This window comes from Danio rerio, chromosome 5 (assembly GCF_052040795.2).
Source record: "Danio rerio strain M-AB ecotype USA chromosome 5, GRCz13ab, whole genome shotgun sequence".
Lineage (NCBI taxonomy): Eukaryota > Metazoa > Chordata > Actinopteri > Cypriniformes > Danionidae > Danio > Danio rerio.
Window position 1 is genome coordinate 10,588,451 of NC_141025.1, and position 17,464 is coordinate 10,605,914.

Sequence of the window (17,464 nt, forward strand, 5' to 3'; positions counted from 1 at the left end):
TTATTGTTCATTTGGAATTAGATGATATAAATTTATATTTCCACACTATTAAATTATGATAAATTTTTTTAAACAAATTGACGTGTCTGACACATTAAATGTTCCATTTTAAATACTGATTTATTTTAACATGCTAGCATATTAATAACAAAACATAACAACAGAGCATCTTCACACACTTGCAGAGCTTCCAAACAGAATAGAAAACCAGAATAAAATAAATAAAATGAATAAAATAAATAGGCCTGCCCTAAATTATTTTCACTAAATAATTTATTTAGAGAACAAAACGAAAACACTGACTGATCCTTTTTAATAACGGGCATAGGCTGTTTTTTTACAATCATATGTGTTTTTCTTCCGTCAAATCGCTCGCTCCACAGAAAAATATGCATTTATTTAATTACCCGCTGTTATTATTATATCACAAAACCTTTATACATTTTTAATAGAAATCATTATTTTAAAGATCAGGCCATGTCTTGATATTTCCTCTCTTACTCGCGGTTCAAGTGCGCGCGTTGTCATTGTCTTTTCATCACGCAGCGCGCACACTTGAACCGTATAGGTTAAATTTTTGTAAACAGTTTTGTTGTTTAAATATGATATTGCATTAATTTGCATACATGCTTTATAAGCTGTGAAATAAAAAGTAAAGCCTGTTTGTTGTGTTTATGACGCAGATCTAGGAGACGATCAACATCAGCGCTGGTTTGGCATCAACTCGTCTGTATCAAACAGCAATATTCTACTTCCATTTTGCTTCTTTGGCAAATATGTCTGTAGGCACGCGTGGTCATACGTTATTGTCCCGCGAGTTAACAAATATAGGCGCGGTGCTCTTTTTTTATGTCAATATGAAACGACTGAATCAGCTGGGTATTGATTGTGCAAGAGTGTTGCTGTCTATGTTGTTACAATTGTAATATTTAATACTATTGTGATATTTAGGATTTGTAAATTTATAAAGCTCTGGATAACTTGATACAGCGAGTACTAGTCTCTCTTACGTCTTTAAAAGTTCTCTATAGTTGTCAAAAATTGCTGCTCTGGGATGAGCCGCGTGCAAAACAATAGGGTATATGCCGAGCTAGTGCTGTTCCCATGCTGATACACTTCCGGTGACCTGTTATTGTGAACTTTTTCTCATTTTATACGGTTTTATACAGCATCGATGCTGTAATGTAATTAAAATACATTCAGTTAAATAAACTTTAGCATTCATTTAGTTGCTCAAGCGTAAAACGAGACAAAAAGCTGTTTACTCGCACGTGCCCGTCAGAGTCGGCAGGCTAACGCAGAAGCTCCATTGAATATACTGGGGTAAAATAAATGCTCATTTTATAAAGATATGACGGGGGAAACGAAATTTTATTCAGTGCTTCTTGTACAATCTGAGACCCACTTTAAATCGGATATCACTCAGCTAGTGGAGATCGCTGATTTTTAAAGAAAACAGACCTTAAACGCACCGGATTTTGCATTGGCATTCAATTCGCCGGAAGCGCTTAACCCAGGTTAATGGCAAATCAAAAGTCCTATTAGCATGCTTCGGCATATACCCCATTGCGGCTTTTAGTAAACCATTCAAAAGATGCCCCTCAGTGCAAAAAGCGCACTCAATCGGCTCCTTATGCAGCCGAACTAAAAATATATAAAATAATATTTTTAATCATTTAGCTGATGCTATTAATCGGTAACAAACGCACCCTTTCGGTTAATGGTTAATCGATTATTTTGAGTATCCCTATTTCTAACACAACCTGAAATCAACCAAATATCAACATTATTTGATGTCATTATTGGACATCAAAATAGTGTTGACCTTAAGTGCTGGCTAGACATTGAATTTTGGTCACCTGACATAACATCATAAATCTAACCTATTAATAATGTCTTATGATGTTGTGTGTCTGCTGAGGAATAACAAACTGCGTTACAGAATGTTACGTTTACAAACATCCACAAATTACATGTAAATGCATCAGCGTTTTTTTTTTACAGCGCAATACTCACTACTCGAGTACTTTTGAAATGTCTACTTTTTACTCATACTTTGAGTAACATTTACAACAGATTATTTTACTCTACTTGCACTACATTTTAGGCAAGTGATGGCACTTTACCTTAAGTATGAATTTTCAGTAGTCTTTCTAACACTGTTGCTAATATAAGTTAATATCTTTTCAGTTCCTTTTTTTTGCTTACACTTACTGCATTTTAGCATTAGGAAGCTACAATACAGATAATTAAGCTGAAGTTTGACTACAAAATTTAATCGCAAATCAAATCGAAATCACAATATCTGTCAAATAATACTAATAATATTAATAAAAAAACGTAATTAGATATTTTCCCCAAATTGCACAGCCCAAGCAGCAATATTTCAAAAGCTGCGTCCCAAATCGCATACTTATGCACTATTCTACGCCATTTTGTAGTATAAATAGTGTAAGTAGTGTGTTCACAATGAAAACTCTAAAAATAATAAGTGCACTTTAATTACCCGGATGATGCACCTATTCAGCCGCTAAAATGAAGTGATGTAGAATGATGGACACTCTACGCACTCAACGATCGCAGGTTTGCTTACGAAGCGGAAGGGGCGGAGCTATTGGGCGCACATGTTGGATAACTTTATTTATTTTGGATGGTGAAAGCTAAATTTTCCCATGAGAGTGATTATAGCGCCTCCCGATGGTGAATGCGGCAATACTCACGGCAGGTATTATTTGATAGTTTGGTCATTTATTTCACTGATTTGGCAACCGTCAAACGTCATTAGGGAAATGGTTTGAATTTCCGCTTAGTAAAAAAACATTAGTGTGCCATTTGGGACGACACTACATACATACTGTATACTATCCTGTTGAGTGTGTAAGTGGATAAGTACATCGTGCATGAGTGCATAGTGTATAGTGTGCCATTTGGGACGCAGCTATAGTAACCTTTTCTTGTTCAGTGTACAACGTGCATATAGTAAACCAGTGAACAACGCTACACCATATTGCACTAGCACTGTATAGACCATTTCAATGTGGTGATGTCATTGGCCCATGTACATTTCCTGAGCGATTCAATCATAACTTGATGTTATAACGGCTATCCTGACCTTATTTATCAATATGTGGAACATTTTGGACTCTCAGAAGCTATGGAAATTTAAAATGTAAAACTGGAAATACATCAGGACCATTGTTTTAGTTCACACCCCGCAAGTTGGTCTACATGCCATCGCCAAAAGTGCTACAAACAACAAACCGACTCCAAGAGAAAGTCTCATCTTCTAATAATCTACTCAAATTCCAGACTCTCACAACCAACATGTGCATGCATGCACACTGACAAACATGCAAACCTCTTCAAGCATGCAGGAGCGTGCCCTACTGAGCTAGAATTAAAGTAGAGAAATGTTCACTCTCATCTACACACAAACACACATGCATCACACTCACATTCCTACATCCTGGTGTCAGGAAACTGTAGTACAGTTCACTCAATGGCCTCTGTCGAGTTTTGCTGCCAAACATCTCAAATTATGCAACACAATAATCAATGTGCAGAGCTAAACCGAGAGAGAGAGAGAGAGAGAGAGAGAGATGCTGGCGGCTCACCAGAGAGATAGAGCGAGAGACAGAGCAAAAACCGCAGCCAGAACCGTCATTAATGTTGTAAATAATCTCATTCAACATGTTAGTCAGGTTAGATAGACCTCAAAAGTACTTCAATACACCACATGGGGAAAAAAAGAGCACTCCCATAATGTATTTAAACTCTTCATTGCCAAAAAGACAAAGCTTACTCAAAAAACTAAAAATGTAATACTTTGTGTGCATTTCGCCAGACAAAATGACAAATAATACATTTATATTTAGCAGATGCTTTTGTCCAAAGCGACTTATTATTGAGGAGGCATTCAGCAATTCAACAAGAAGAGGCAAGAAATGCTAATTATACAAAGTAACTTGTTTGTGTTCAGAAACTAGTGCTAGTGTAATGGGATGTTCACACTAGACACGGCTTCCCTAAATAAATAGTACTGTTTGCGCTTAAATAAACTGTAATGAATGTAAATGACTGTAAAAAATATGTACGGCGCCACAGCGCCTTTTCCTATAGAGGGAGGAACTATGGCGGAAAAAACCCGGAAGCGAGTTAGCATTTTAGCAGCTAAGTCAAGTTTTTTTTTTCTTTGGGATTTCAGTAAAATCGCTTATATAAGGTTCGTGGTTCACACAAACTCAAGATACTTTCACGTTTTACTCTACGACATAAAACACATCAGTTACAGCACACTCTTGATTTTTTAAATTGGTTACAATTCGTCAAAAAGAAGGTTACTTTCAAGTTGCTAAATAGGACTACAGGCCATGTTGGAGATATTATAGATCATCGAGCTGAACTGGTCTGGAGAGCAGCTCGCTTGTGTTGGGAAATTGGATTTGTCTGTGATTTAAATATTTTCATGAATAGTATTTTATAGTTTGTAGTATTTTTATAATTGGGAAATCATATTGTGTGTTAATAATGCCTTTACTTGAAAAGACTGTCGAGACAGATTCATTTGTTGATCATTTATTTTAATTAGACGATATTATGATGATACTGCAGTGCAGCCTGTCTCTTTCCTGCTCTCAGTAATGCAAACATGTGAATAAATGTGTAAAAATACAGACATATTAACTGTCATTTTAACGTGATCAATAGATTTTTCGTCGTTTTTGTTTTCTTCATCTGAATACATTTAACTCGGTCATACGTTTTACACTCCTCCTGAAAATGTATAGCAGATGTGACTGTTTGGGCTGCTTTTCGCTGTTCTTAGTGACAAAAAAAAAATATTGAATGTTGTTATCTATCCATGATGGACCATATAGACATGTCCCTCAATCTCATTTCTGTGTGCACGCGAGCGATACACTTATTTAAATACGTGTTGTGATAATACTATGTAGGAACATTTATACAGTTTTAAAACTTTAACAACTGTAAAACAGAATAAAGTGTATTTCCCACGTACAAAATATCCAAAAGGCACACAGGTCTATGTGTTTTTGCATATTTATTTGTTTATAATATATAGCGTGAATTATAATATAATAAACCGAAAGAGTAAATCGTCGTCTTAAACCATGTTTGTAAAAGTAAGCTTGATAAGTTGTGTGTAGCAGGGTGGTGCTGACGTCACAGGCGAGCGTCATGAAGGTTCTGTGAAAATTCCTTGCTCTGTTAAACATCATTTAGGAAATAAAAAATCAAAAGGAATCATCAAATCCTTTGTTTCTTCCTTCTAATGTACAGCTTTGCTGTTTATATGGTCTTTATGTATCTCATGATGTAATAGCTATTTATTTGTAAGTACCTAACTTCTACTCTGTATTAGGGTTTACATAATTTTTTGCTTTTTTATTTTTTATAGAACACAGCAAGCTTTAAGTTTTGTCATTATAGAACAAGTCTACATGGGTGGGGGCGGGATTCGGGGTTGTTTTATGATATGGTCATATGCTGTATGCTCTCTATATTAAACAAAAAATTGAAATAATAAAAACAATTGTTCACAAAAAAAATCAAAGGGGAACTAATAATTTTGTATTAAAGAACAAATGCATGCTTTTTAAACATATTTTAACAAGTGTCAAGTGAAAAGCAAGCTGTATTAAGGGAGACAGAATATTGCTTGGATTTGAGCTCTTGACACTGTATTCTTGCTTAGACTGTAATATGAGATTTCAAGGTCAAAATCACAAAGTGATAGAAACTGCCTAAAACAACTAAATGCATGATGTTTTTTGTTTTGAACAACAATTGCATGCTTTTAAAACATATTTTAACAAGTGACTTCAACTGTATATAAATAATATCTAACATTTACAGCTCTATTTGTTATTTAAGATTATGTAAAACATTAATATTTTATAACAGCGAATTCGGTAGATTAACTCAAAAGCATGCCGAAAACCAAAATGTCAGAGACGTCCTGTAAATCAAGTTTAGATAACGTTACAGGAGATCAATGTAAGTGTCGGCTACTATTAGTCTTGTCTCCCTAAATATTATTTCAGACCTATAAAGCGAACTACTGCTAGATAACGATCACCTGTATACTCCCCGTCATGGCTAGGTGTGTATTGGCAAATTAATAAAGCCTGATAAGTCCTGACCTAGCAACGCAGTGGCGAAGTAGGTAGAGCTGTCGTCTCACAGCAAGAATGTGGCTGGTTCGAGCCTCGGCTGGGTCAGTTGGCGTTTCTGTGTGGAGTTTGCATGTTCTCCCTGCATTCGCGTGGGTTTCCTCCGGGTGCTCCGGTTTCCCCCACAGTCCAAAGACATGCGGTACAGGTGAATCTGGTAGGCTAAATTGCCCGTAGTGTATGTGTGTGAATGAGTGTGTATGGTTGTTTCCCAGAGATGGGTTGCGGCTGGAAGGGCATCCGTTGCGTAAAACATATGCTGGATAAGTTGTCGGTTCATTCTGCTGTGGCGACCCCTAATTAACAAAGGGACTAAGCCGAAAAAGAAAATGAGTAAATGAATGTATGCAATTACATGAGCGATATATCCACAGTGTGAAATATTGAGCCATCATGTTGAACTTCAACTGCAGCACGCGTGCAAATAAGTTGACCTTTTTTTTTTCTCTTGTTTGGGTAAAAATGAAAAATTGTTGAATCATTTTCGATGTCAAAAAAAAAAAAATGCATCCCTAATACAGCTATTTTTGTGAATCCATGTGAGTGCAGACCATTTAATAACGTTGTTTACCATTTTTTTTTTGTTTACCATATTTTACCACATTTTTTTCTCACTACATTGGCCGAAAACAAAATTTTCTGTGTCAAAAAAAAAAATGCATCCCTAATACAGCCATTTTAGTGAATCCATTGAATTCAGATCGTTTAGCAACATTGTTTACCGAATAAAACACTTCTTAAAACGTAATGGAAAATTTGTCAAACGAGGTATGCTAAGATCTGATTCATATACAGGAAAATCAACAAACACAACCAAATCTCTTGAAAATTATAAGAAGACTATGTTAAAAAGTCTCCTACGTGGATGTGTTTTGAATCAATGACCTGAAAGTGTCTGTCAAATGTATAAAATAAAATCTCAATATGAACCAATTATATTGGATTGAGACAAAACAACTGTCACGTAATAGCTATTGGTTTTATTTTATTTTAATTATTAACTCTGTGTATGTCTATTGTATTTTACCCCAAAGGGTTTAAAAAGTTGAATCTGCACATTATTGACCCTAAACATTCTTTTTTTTTTTGGACATGATGTAATACTATTCTCAGTCTAACACACAGAGTCCTTGCAAAAATGTAAACCTCGTAATCTCAAGATAACTTATCACGGCCGTAAAGAATCTGCAGCAGTTTCTCACATTTGAATCTGAAGTGACCCACTTTTCTGACATTCTTAACTGTTTGTTTCACACTGGTATCACTACTATGGTTGCTGATAATAACAGAGTGCTAGTTAATAATCAGTGTTACCACTACAATTTTAAAGAGTAAAATGTATTCTGGAAAGACGCTTTACTTGCACTTATTTGTTTAAAGTACAAAAGCGTAAAATGATAAAATTCTGTGGAATGTCTGACAGGAATGTCAGGGCAACATGATGGCTCAGTGGTTGGCACTGTCACCTCACAGCAAGAAAGTCGCTGGTTTGAGTCCAGGTGGAGTCAGTTGGCATTTCTGTGTGGAGTTTGCATGTTCTGCCCATATTGGCTTGTGTTTCCTCCGGGTGCTCCAGTTTCCCCCACAGTCAAAAGACATGCGCTATAGGTGAGTTAGATAAACTAAATTGTCCGTAGTGTATGTGTGTGAAAGAGTGTGTATGGATGTTTACCAGTACTGGGTTGCAGCTGAAAGGGCATCTGCTGCATAAAACACATAATGCAGTAGTTGGCGGTTCATTCCCCCGATGATGTCATTTTGTCATTTTTACCGGGCACGCAGAGTTTAACTGGCTAAGTAACGGTCACAAAAAAAAAAAAAAAAACTCATGCAGGAAGGTTAGCTGGAGGATTTAAAACTCAGGCATGAAAGGGTTAATACTGCCTTCCTAACAAACTCATCCTCTCTTTTATCCCCATTATGACATAATCAAAGTCGTTTTGGTCATCTGCCCCTAAATGGCTTTAGCAAGTAGATAGTTGCTGATAGCAGCAAAGCGTTACGGTCTGCAGAGACTTTCAGAGATAAACGCTGAAGAGACTCTGATAATCAGACACAGACAGAAACAAGAGCTAAAAGCTAATTTATGAGAATTTACGCCCGAGGCATTTTTCATTTGTTAGGCAACATTTGACCTCTGCTCTGGCACACAACACGCTCTTGCATCACAGAAGAAGGAAAAACAGCAGTAAAACAAAATAAAAAAACAGAGGAAATGGCTGTTATGACATTATGGCTAAACAACTCAGAATTGAATGCCTTTGGTTATCTGTTACTAATGGGTTTATCATTTAATTAAACATCACTAAGCTCCAATTTCTCATTAAACAAGTCAGTCATTTAAAGGGATATGTTACTTTTGCTCTTTTTATTAAAGATTCTACACTCCTCTTTCAGGGTATGCAGGATTACTAAATGTAATTTAAATAACTTTTTAAAGACTTTCTCAGAAAATATTTAGACCTCGTCGCCACTTCAAGTTCTAATCTATAGCAAAAATTTTACTTAATATCCAGTTGTTATTAAACTGTTGTAGTTAAATAAATCAAGGGAGCAAAACCATGCAACACTTAGATAAGCTCGGAGGAAACAAAGCTTGAAGAATAAATTACATGGCGGTTTTCAGCGACAGGCTTCAGTCACTGTTTAAACTCGTCTTTTTCCAACCAGGAGTACGCAAACATACATTTTTTTATTTTACCGTCTGTTTTGCTCAATGGTTTTGTTACATGTGGAGAGCGTCACATCATCTTTGTGTGTTTGTCGCAAATTACGTCACATCACCCGGATGGAGGAACTTGGGTGGACACGTCCCGACACGAACCAATCGCATGGATCGAGCACTGCGCTGTTATATTAGGAGGAAAATGAACATATGCTTTTTTGCAGTCAAACAATTTGGAAAACGCTTAAACAAAATTTAAGACCTCATAAAAACGCGATTAAGACTTTTTAATGCCTTTTAAAGGCCTTAATGTTCTAATCACACCGGTGTGATCGTATGCATGAAAAGGTTAATCTGATGAAAAACAGTGAGGGACTTTAGAGTAATACAGAATGATAAAAAAAGACTGTTCATGCTCAATAGGACTGGACAATATTGGAAAAAACTGACATTGCGATATTTAGTTTGGTTGGGATTTATATATTTATATACAGCTGAAGTAAAATAATACAGTTATTAGCCCCCCTGTTTATTTTTTTCTCCAGTTACTGTTTAACAAAGAGAAGTTTTTTTTCAACACATTTCTTAACATAAGTTTTAATAACTCTGTTATTTGTTAAAAAATTATTTATTTTATCTTTGCCATGATGACAGTACATAACATTTTACTAGATATTTTTCACAACATTTCTATACAGCTTAAAGTATACAAGGCTTAAGTGGGTTAATTAGGTTAATCAGGCAGTTTAGGGTAATTAGGCAAGTTATTGTATAACGATGGTTTGTTCTGTAGACTATCGAAAAAAATGTATAGCTTAAAGGGGCTAATAATTTTGTCCCTAAAATGGTGTTTAAAAAACTAAAAACTGCTTTTATTCTAGCTGAAATGAAACAAATAAGACCTTCTCCATAAGAAAAAATATTATCAGACATACTGTGAAACTTTCCTTGCTCTGTTAAACATCATTTGAGAAATATTTAAAAAAGAAAATGATTTTTTTTCAGAGTAAATTTAAAAAAGTATTGGCTTAATTTAGGGCTTTCTGACAAAGTACAAATAGATTCTCTGTCTTGCTTTTTATTGTTTATTTTTTAATTAAAAACAGCTAAATCTGGTGAATTTAAAAGCTCATTCTTTTATCAAAGCTACAACTTTTATTAAAAATTAGAGTTGATGAAAAAAAAAACTTCATTCATGGCCATGCTTTTTTAACACCAAAACTGTAAATAATAGATTTTATAAAATGCTGAATCTGCCTTCGTTATAAAATCTCAGTTGTATAAACAGAAATATGCATGTAGTATAAGTACTGTAAAAAATATGTGCATAAATATATTACGAATAAATATAAATAATACAATATTTCTATGCACAGTCTATTTTAGATTTTGGCTTTTTGCATTGACACTGCTCCTACAAAAGGTTTGACAGATGGATCAATAATGCTTTTCAACATTTCAAGGACGAGGGTAAAAAAAATCATAATAAACTCATAATATCACAATAAAAATCATAATATCCTTTACATAGTGACAAAATCAACCATGAAGTGGTACATTAAACACTAATGTTCAACAAAGCTAGATGTAAACAGAGCAAAACAGTCAAATCTCCTAATTTTCTCTATAGGGGAACTGATACACTATCAAAGACATGACTGCTGTCTTTACAGGGTTGGCCATTTATATGGATGCACTTCAATCAAATACGAATGGTTGGTGATATTAACGTCCTGTTTGTGGCACATTAGTATATGTGAGGGGGCAAACTTTTCAAGATGGGTGGTGAACACGGTGGCCATTTTGAAGTCGGCCATATTGGATCCAACTTTTGTTTTATCAATAGGAAGAGGGTCATTTGACACATCAAACCTATTGGGAATTTCACAAGAAAAACAATGGTGTGCTAGGTTTTAACGTAACTTTATTCTATAACCTCAGATTAAAACATTTTTGCACGTTTTGAACCAATCCAAAAAGCACAATGTGGATGGTATTGTCAATATGTTCAAAGCTTTCCACACAACCGACTGTAAATGGAAGAACTGTTGAAAACTAATTTCACTTCAAAGTGATTCAACTCGACTCAATCACTAATTATTCAGACCAGCTTTTGAAATGATTCAGATCTGAATCGTGAAGCAATTCAATCACGAATCGCTCGTGGACAATCCATAAGATAAAACAGGTTATTTTAATCGACATTGTCTTTTCTCTTAACTAGCATAACTAATACATGTTTTATAAAGGTGAAGAGACAGCTAAAACATCTTCAACAAAAAGAAACCAACTCGACGAGGCGATGAAGTAAAATAACAGCAACAAAACACTATGAATAGCAAAATGTAGATGATATTGTCAATATATTTAAACCTTTCCACACAGGCAACTTTAAATGAAAGAACTGATGAAAACTCAATGAGAACTGGTGACTCGATAACCCATCGAAGTAATTCAACTTGAGTGAAGTTTATTCATAAACTAATTTCGAGAGGAGCACGTGATTATGATTGAACACGGCTGGTTCTGCATTAGCATGCTTGATCAACCAATCAGGCCATTCCTAACCACTATAAAGAGCCAGGGTTTTCTCACTACAGTCATCTTCGATTTGAAGAATCCCCCCTTCCACCCCTACCTTTTCACCTTTCCCTCCATAGGGCAGCACGGTGGCTCAGTGACTAGCACTGTCGCCTCACAGCAAGAACGTCACTGGTTCTAGTTCCTTAACAGGCCGGTGGTCGTTTCTGTGTGTAGTTTGCATGTTCTTCCCGTGTTTGCTTGGGTTTTCCCCGGGTTCTCCGGTTTCCTCCCACATTCCAAAAACATGTACAACAAGTTAATCGTTAAATCTAAATTTCAATACAGGTAATCTAATAATGCAGCATATCTTTTAATAGCCTTCAATCTTAATCTTTAGCTATTATAAAAAGGGGAGTTGTCGAGATCTACCTGAGCTCGAGGCTCCCCTCTCTTCCTCCAAACGGGAGGGAGCCCAGGGCTCAAGAACCTACGAGCTCAGGGCTCTCTCCCGAGACAGCATGCCAAACTTGCTTATAATCAATCATCAGCTAGGTGTGAACTCTTGAATTTGATCACTAATTAATCAGAGTTCAGACTGGCTTGTGAATCGATTCAGATCCGACTCGTGAAACGATTCAGTCACAAATTGTTTAAACAGGTAATAGATAAAACAGGTTATTTTAATAGACATTGTCTTTTCTCTTAACTAATATAACTAGTACATGATTTATAATTCTGATCATCAAAGAGACAATTAAAACATCTTCAACAAGCAAACTCGACAAGGCAATAAAGTGAAACAACAGCAACAAAACACCATGAATTCTCCAGAAAAGGCACAATGTAGATGATAGTCAATATATTTAAACCTTTCCGAACAACGGACTGTAAATGAAAGAACTGTTGAAAACTAAACAACAACTGGTGATTTGAAAACCAATCAAAGTGGTTTAACTCAATTCAATCACAAATTATTCAGAACGACTTTTGAAATGAATCAATCACCAATTGCTGGAGGACTAGTAATAAGATAAAACAGGTCATTTTAATAGACATAGTCTTTTCTCTTAATTAGTATAACGAGTACATGTTTTATAAATCTGATTGTCGAAAAGAACACAGTTAAAACTTCTTCAACAGAGAGAAACTCGACAAGGCAATAAAGTGAAATATAAGCAGCAAAATACCGCAAACACCAAGACATGTTTCATAAAGCTGAAGAAACAACTAAAACATCTTCAACAAGGAGAAACAAACTCAACAAGGCAATAGCTAAAGTGAAACAACAGCAACAAAACACTATGAATACTTAAGAAAAATTACAATGTAGATTGTCAATATTTTGATATTTTTCCACACGACTGACTCTAAATGAAAGAACTGTTGAAAACTAACTTCAATTCGATAAGTGATTCAACTTGATTCGATCACTGATTGTTTAGACCAGCTTGTGAATCGATTCAGATTTGACTCGTTAAACGACTCAACTCTGAATTGCTTGTGGTCAATCCATGAGATAAAACAGGTTATTTTAATAGACATTGTCTTTACTTTAAACAAACTAATGCTTTAAGAAGCTGATAGTCAAATAAACAACTAAAACATCTTCAACTGAGAGAAACAAACTCAACAAGGCAATAAAGGTAAATAACAGCAACAAAACACTATGAATACTTTAGAAAAAGCACAATACAGAAGATATTGTCAATATATATAAAGCTTTCCAAACAACCGACTAACTCAACGAGAACTAGTGACTCGATCCTCTATCAAAGTGATTCAACTCGATTCGATCACTAACTATTCAGATCGCGTTGTGAATCGATTCAGATTCGACTCAAACAATTAAATCAAGAATCGCTCGTGGACAATCCATTGTCTTTAATTTAAACAAATGAATGCATTAAGCAGCTGGCTGTCAAAGAAAAGAAACGACGAAAACATCTTCAGCAGAGAGAAACAAACCCGACAAGGCAATAAAGTGAAATTACAGCAACAAAACACCGTGAATGCTACAGAGAAAAGCACAATGTAGATGATATTGTCAATACATTTAAACCTTTCCACACAACCGACAGTAAATGAAGGAATTGTTAAAAACTAAACGAGAACTGGTCGCTCGATAACCCATAGAAGATTCGATCACTAATTATTTAAACCGGCTTGTGAATCGATTCACATTCGAGTCGTAAACGATTTAATCACAAATCGCTCGTGGCCAATCCATAAGATAAAACAGGTTATTTTAATAGACATTGTCTTTTCTCTTAACTAGTATAACTAATAGATGTTTTAAAAAGGTGAATAATAGATAAATAAACATCTTTAACAGAGAGAAACAAACTTGACCAAAGCAATAAAGTGAAACAACAGCAATAAAACACCATGAATACTTCAGAAAAAGTACAGTGTAGACGATATTGGCTGTTTACTGAACGTTTTCTACACAACCGACTGTAAACGATAGATGACAAACCCAAGAAATGTATGCGAAAAGCGTCAAAAGTTGACAAAACAAAGTTTCTGCCATGCATGAATCACACACATCTGATCAGTCTGAACGCAGGAGTGTTTCTCAATCGCAACAAAGAGTCCAGAAAAACCAAACAACTTCAGTTTTGATCCAGAAAGTGTTTAAGACTTCGCCTCAAAGTTAATATTTACCTGTTTTCGGGATCCTGACAATCGTTTATCCCACAGAAATCACATCCGAAAGTCAACAGGCCATTACAGATGTCGAGGCATTGTGTTTCAGGGGTTTATGTTCTTCAACACCGTTACAATGCATGGGAAGATCTGCTGCACACGAGAGGAAGAAGAGGAGAAAAAAAAAACTGCTCAGGATGATTTTTACATCACATCCCTCTTCCGGCCACTTGGAGAAGCAGAGCGATGAATGTAACCGAGGAATACAACTATAAAGGAGATATTATATTATATTATATTATATTATATTATATTATATTATATTATATTATATTATATTTTTGTGTTATGTTGGTGATATACTATTTTATTCTATTCTATGCTATTCTATTCTATTCTATTCTATTCTAGTATGTTATGTTATATTATATTGTTATATTATATTATATTATATTATATTATATAGCGTTATATTATATTATATTATATTATATAGCGTTATATTATATTATATTATATTATATTATATTATATTATATTATATTATATTATATTATATTATATTTTTGTGTTATGTTGGTGATATACTATTTTATTCTATTCTATGCTATTCTATTCTATTCTATTCTATTCTATTCTAGTATGTTATGTTATATTATATTGTTATATTATATTATATTATATTATATTATATTATATTATATAGCGTTATATTATATTATATTATATTATATTATATTATATAGTGTTATATTATATTATATTATATTATATTATATTGTTATGTTATGTTATGTTATATTATGTTTTGTTATGTTATCTTATGTTATGTTATATTGTATTCTATTCTATTCTATTCTATTCTATTATGTTATATTATATTATATTATATTATATTATATTATATTATATTATATTATATTATAATATATTATATTACATTTTTGTGTTATGTTGATGATATACTATTCTATTCTATTCTATTCTATTCTATTCTAGTATGTTATGTTATATTATATTGTTACATTCCATTGTGTTTTGAATGTATTATTGTGTTTTGGTTTTTTTTCTCTCTCTCTCTCTCTCCGTTCCTGCAACCTGTTTCTCAGCTAGGTGTGGAGGAGAGGAAGTTGATTGCTTGCACCTGCTACTCGTTGCCCGGCAAGCTTAAAAGCCTGCCAGTTGCAAGCCACATTGAAGCTTGCTTCCAGAGTGTGGTCTCTCTCCTGCCTGGTTGAGCTATTGTGAGAAACTATTGGTGCTGTTGTGTTTAACTTGTTGAAGTTAATATCTGTTGTTAAAGCCTCTGAAGCCATTTGAGCTTTGTTTATGAAAACTAACTTTGTGTTTGGAAGCCGTAGGGAGGTGGGTGCCATTTTATTTCTGAAACCCTTTTTCTCTTGTTTATGTTTAGTTAGGGAGTTAGTGTACATTTCTGTTGTTGATTTAATTTTACTTTGTCAGTTTAGACAGTTTTACTCCCTAACTAGCTAGAGTGTACTTTTGTTTGTTGTTTTGGCCTTTCCCCCTCCTGAAGTCTATTTTTGCTTCCCAGTTTTGTTTTCCTATTGTACATTTGTTAATAAATTATTTAACTTGAATTTGGTGTGTTGTCGTGAAGGCAGGGGACTGACCCACACTCACCCCAACCAACATTTTTTTAAAACTTTTCACTGTTACTCCCACTCCTAGACACTTACCATCAGGGACGTAACAGTGAAAATTGGGGGCTCATCCATTGGATTTGAACAAAGTTAAACGTTACCTTTTCAAATTTGACTTTGAGAATTTTGTATTCTACAATTTGAATTTTGGGGAAGTTTTGTAACTTATTAGTGATTTTTCTTAGTCTAATTGTAGTTGTGGCTGTTTTCTTTTTTTGGAAAGGGGCAGATAGGTTGTACTTTGTAAAATGGAGTTTGATTTGATTGAGTTTAGTCTTGCTCCCACTGTAGAAGTTTTCAATCGTTGTCGTAAGAAGGATTTGCTGTTAATTGCTGAGTTCTTTAAAATCTCTGTGTCTAGGGATGTTACTAAAGCAGTTTTAAAAGATGAGGTATATACTGAGTTGGTTAATTCTGGTATCCTACCAGTTGAGTCAAAAACTGATGGGCTAGAGGAGCAGGAATTAGTTGAAATAGCTGAAACTAATGTTGACGCTGTTCCTATTGGTAATGAGCCAATTATGGATCCTTTATTGGAGATAAAGCTAAAGGAGCTTGAGTTAGCCATTAAACAACAAGAGCATGAAACTGAACTTGTTCATCTTCGTGTGATTGAAGTACAAGCTGATAGAGACATTAAGCTGAAGACTTTGTCACTTGAGGCAGAAGCTCTACGCTATAAGCCTGTGTCAGCTCCAAGTTCTAGACCTTCCTCACCCCTGACTGCTCTTCCTGCACAGAGTAGCACTGTTAATTTAAACAAGCCTGTGTCAGCTCCAAGTTCTAGACCTTCCTCACCCCTGACTGCTGTTCCTGCACAGAGTAGTACTGTTAATTTTGGCTCTCCCAATGATGCTCGGGTTAACTTTGATGTGGCAAAGTATATTAAATTAGTACCCCCTTTTCGAGAAGCAGAGGTAGATGCATATTTCACTGCATTTGAGCGGATTGCTGAAAAACTTGGTTGGCCCAAGGACATGTGGGGTTTACTACTCCAGTGTAACTTTGTGGGTAAAGCTCAGGAAGTATGTGCTGCACTTCCAATAGATCAGTCCTTGGATTATGATGTTGTAAAAGCTGCTGTTTTACGTGCATATGAACTTGTGCCTGAAGCATATCGCCAGCGCTTTCGAGGTACAACGAAAACAGCCAAACATACCTTTGTTGAGTTTGCACGGGAAAAGAGAACCCTTTTTGAGAAATGGTGTCTGGCCAGTAAGGTTAACTCTCTCGATCAACTGCAGGAACTCATCTTGCTTGAAGAGTTTAAAAGTTGTCTTCCTGAGAACATTGTGATACACCTAAATGAGCAAAAGATAAATTCCCTCTCTGAAGCTGCAGTATTAGCAGATGAGTTTGCATTAACCCATAGGTCAGTATTTTCAAGTACTCGTCAATTCAGGCATCGAGGTTTTGCAAATGAACAGGTAAAGGCAGTCTCACCCGTTCTTTCATCTGAGAAGTCAGAGAAAGTAAAACCCATGCTGGATAATTCAAGCCGAAAGCGTGTTTGTTTTTACTGCCTAGATTCTAGTCACCTAATATCTGACTGTAAAGCATGGAAACAGAAGTCTGCTTCTACAAAGTCAAAGAGTGTAGCTTTTGCTCAAGCTGGTTCTGTATCTGACCCTTCATTTCAACCACTCCAGGATTCTGGATATAAACCCTTCCTGATAACTGGCTCTGTGTCTCTTTCAGCTGACTCACCAAGCCAAACAGTATCCATCCTGAGGGATACGGGAGCTGCTCAGTCTTTCATTTTAGCTGGAGTG

General features: G+C 35.2%; 1 protein-coding gene across 4 annotated transcripts in view; it reads right to left on the reverse strand.

Moving 5' to 3' along the window:
- ddr2l (discoidin domain receptor family, member 2, like) overlaps positions 1-14,180 on the reverse strand; it is a 99,621-nt gene extending 85,441 nt beyond the window's left edge. For all 4 annotated transcript variants that reach the window (XR_015490723.1, XR_015490722.1, XR_015490721.1 and 1 more), the window contains exon 1: positions 14,047-14,180. The gene's annotated coding sequence lies outside the window, so the exon portion shown is untranslated. The remainder of the gene's footprint in view (positions 1-14,046) is intronic.
- Positions 14,181-17,464: the final 3,284 nt, after the last annotated feature.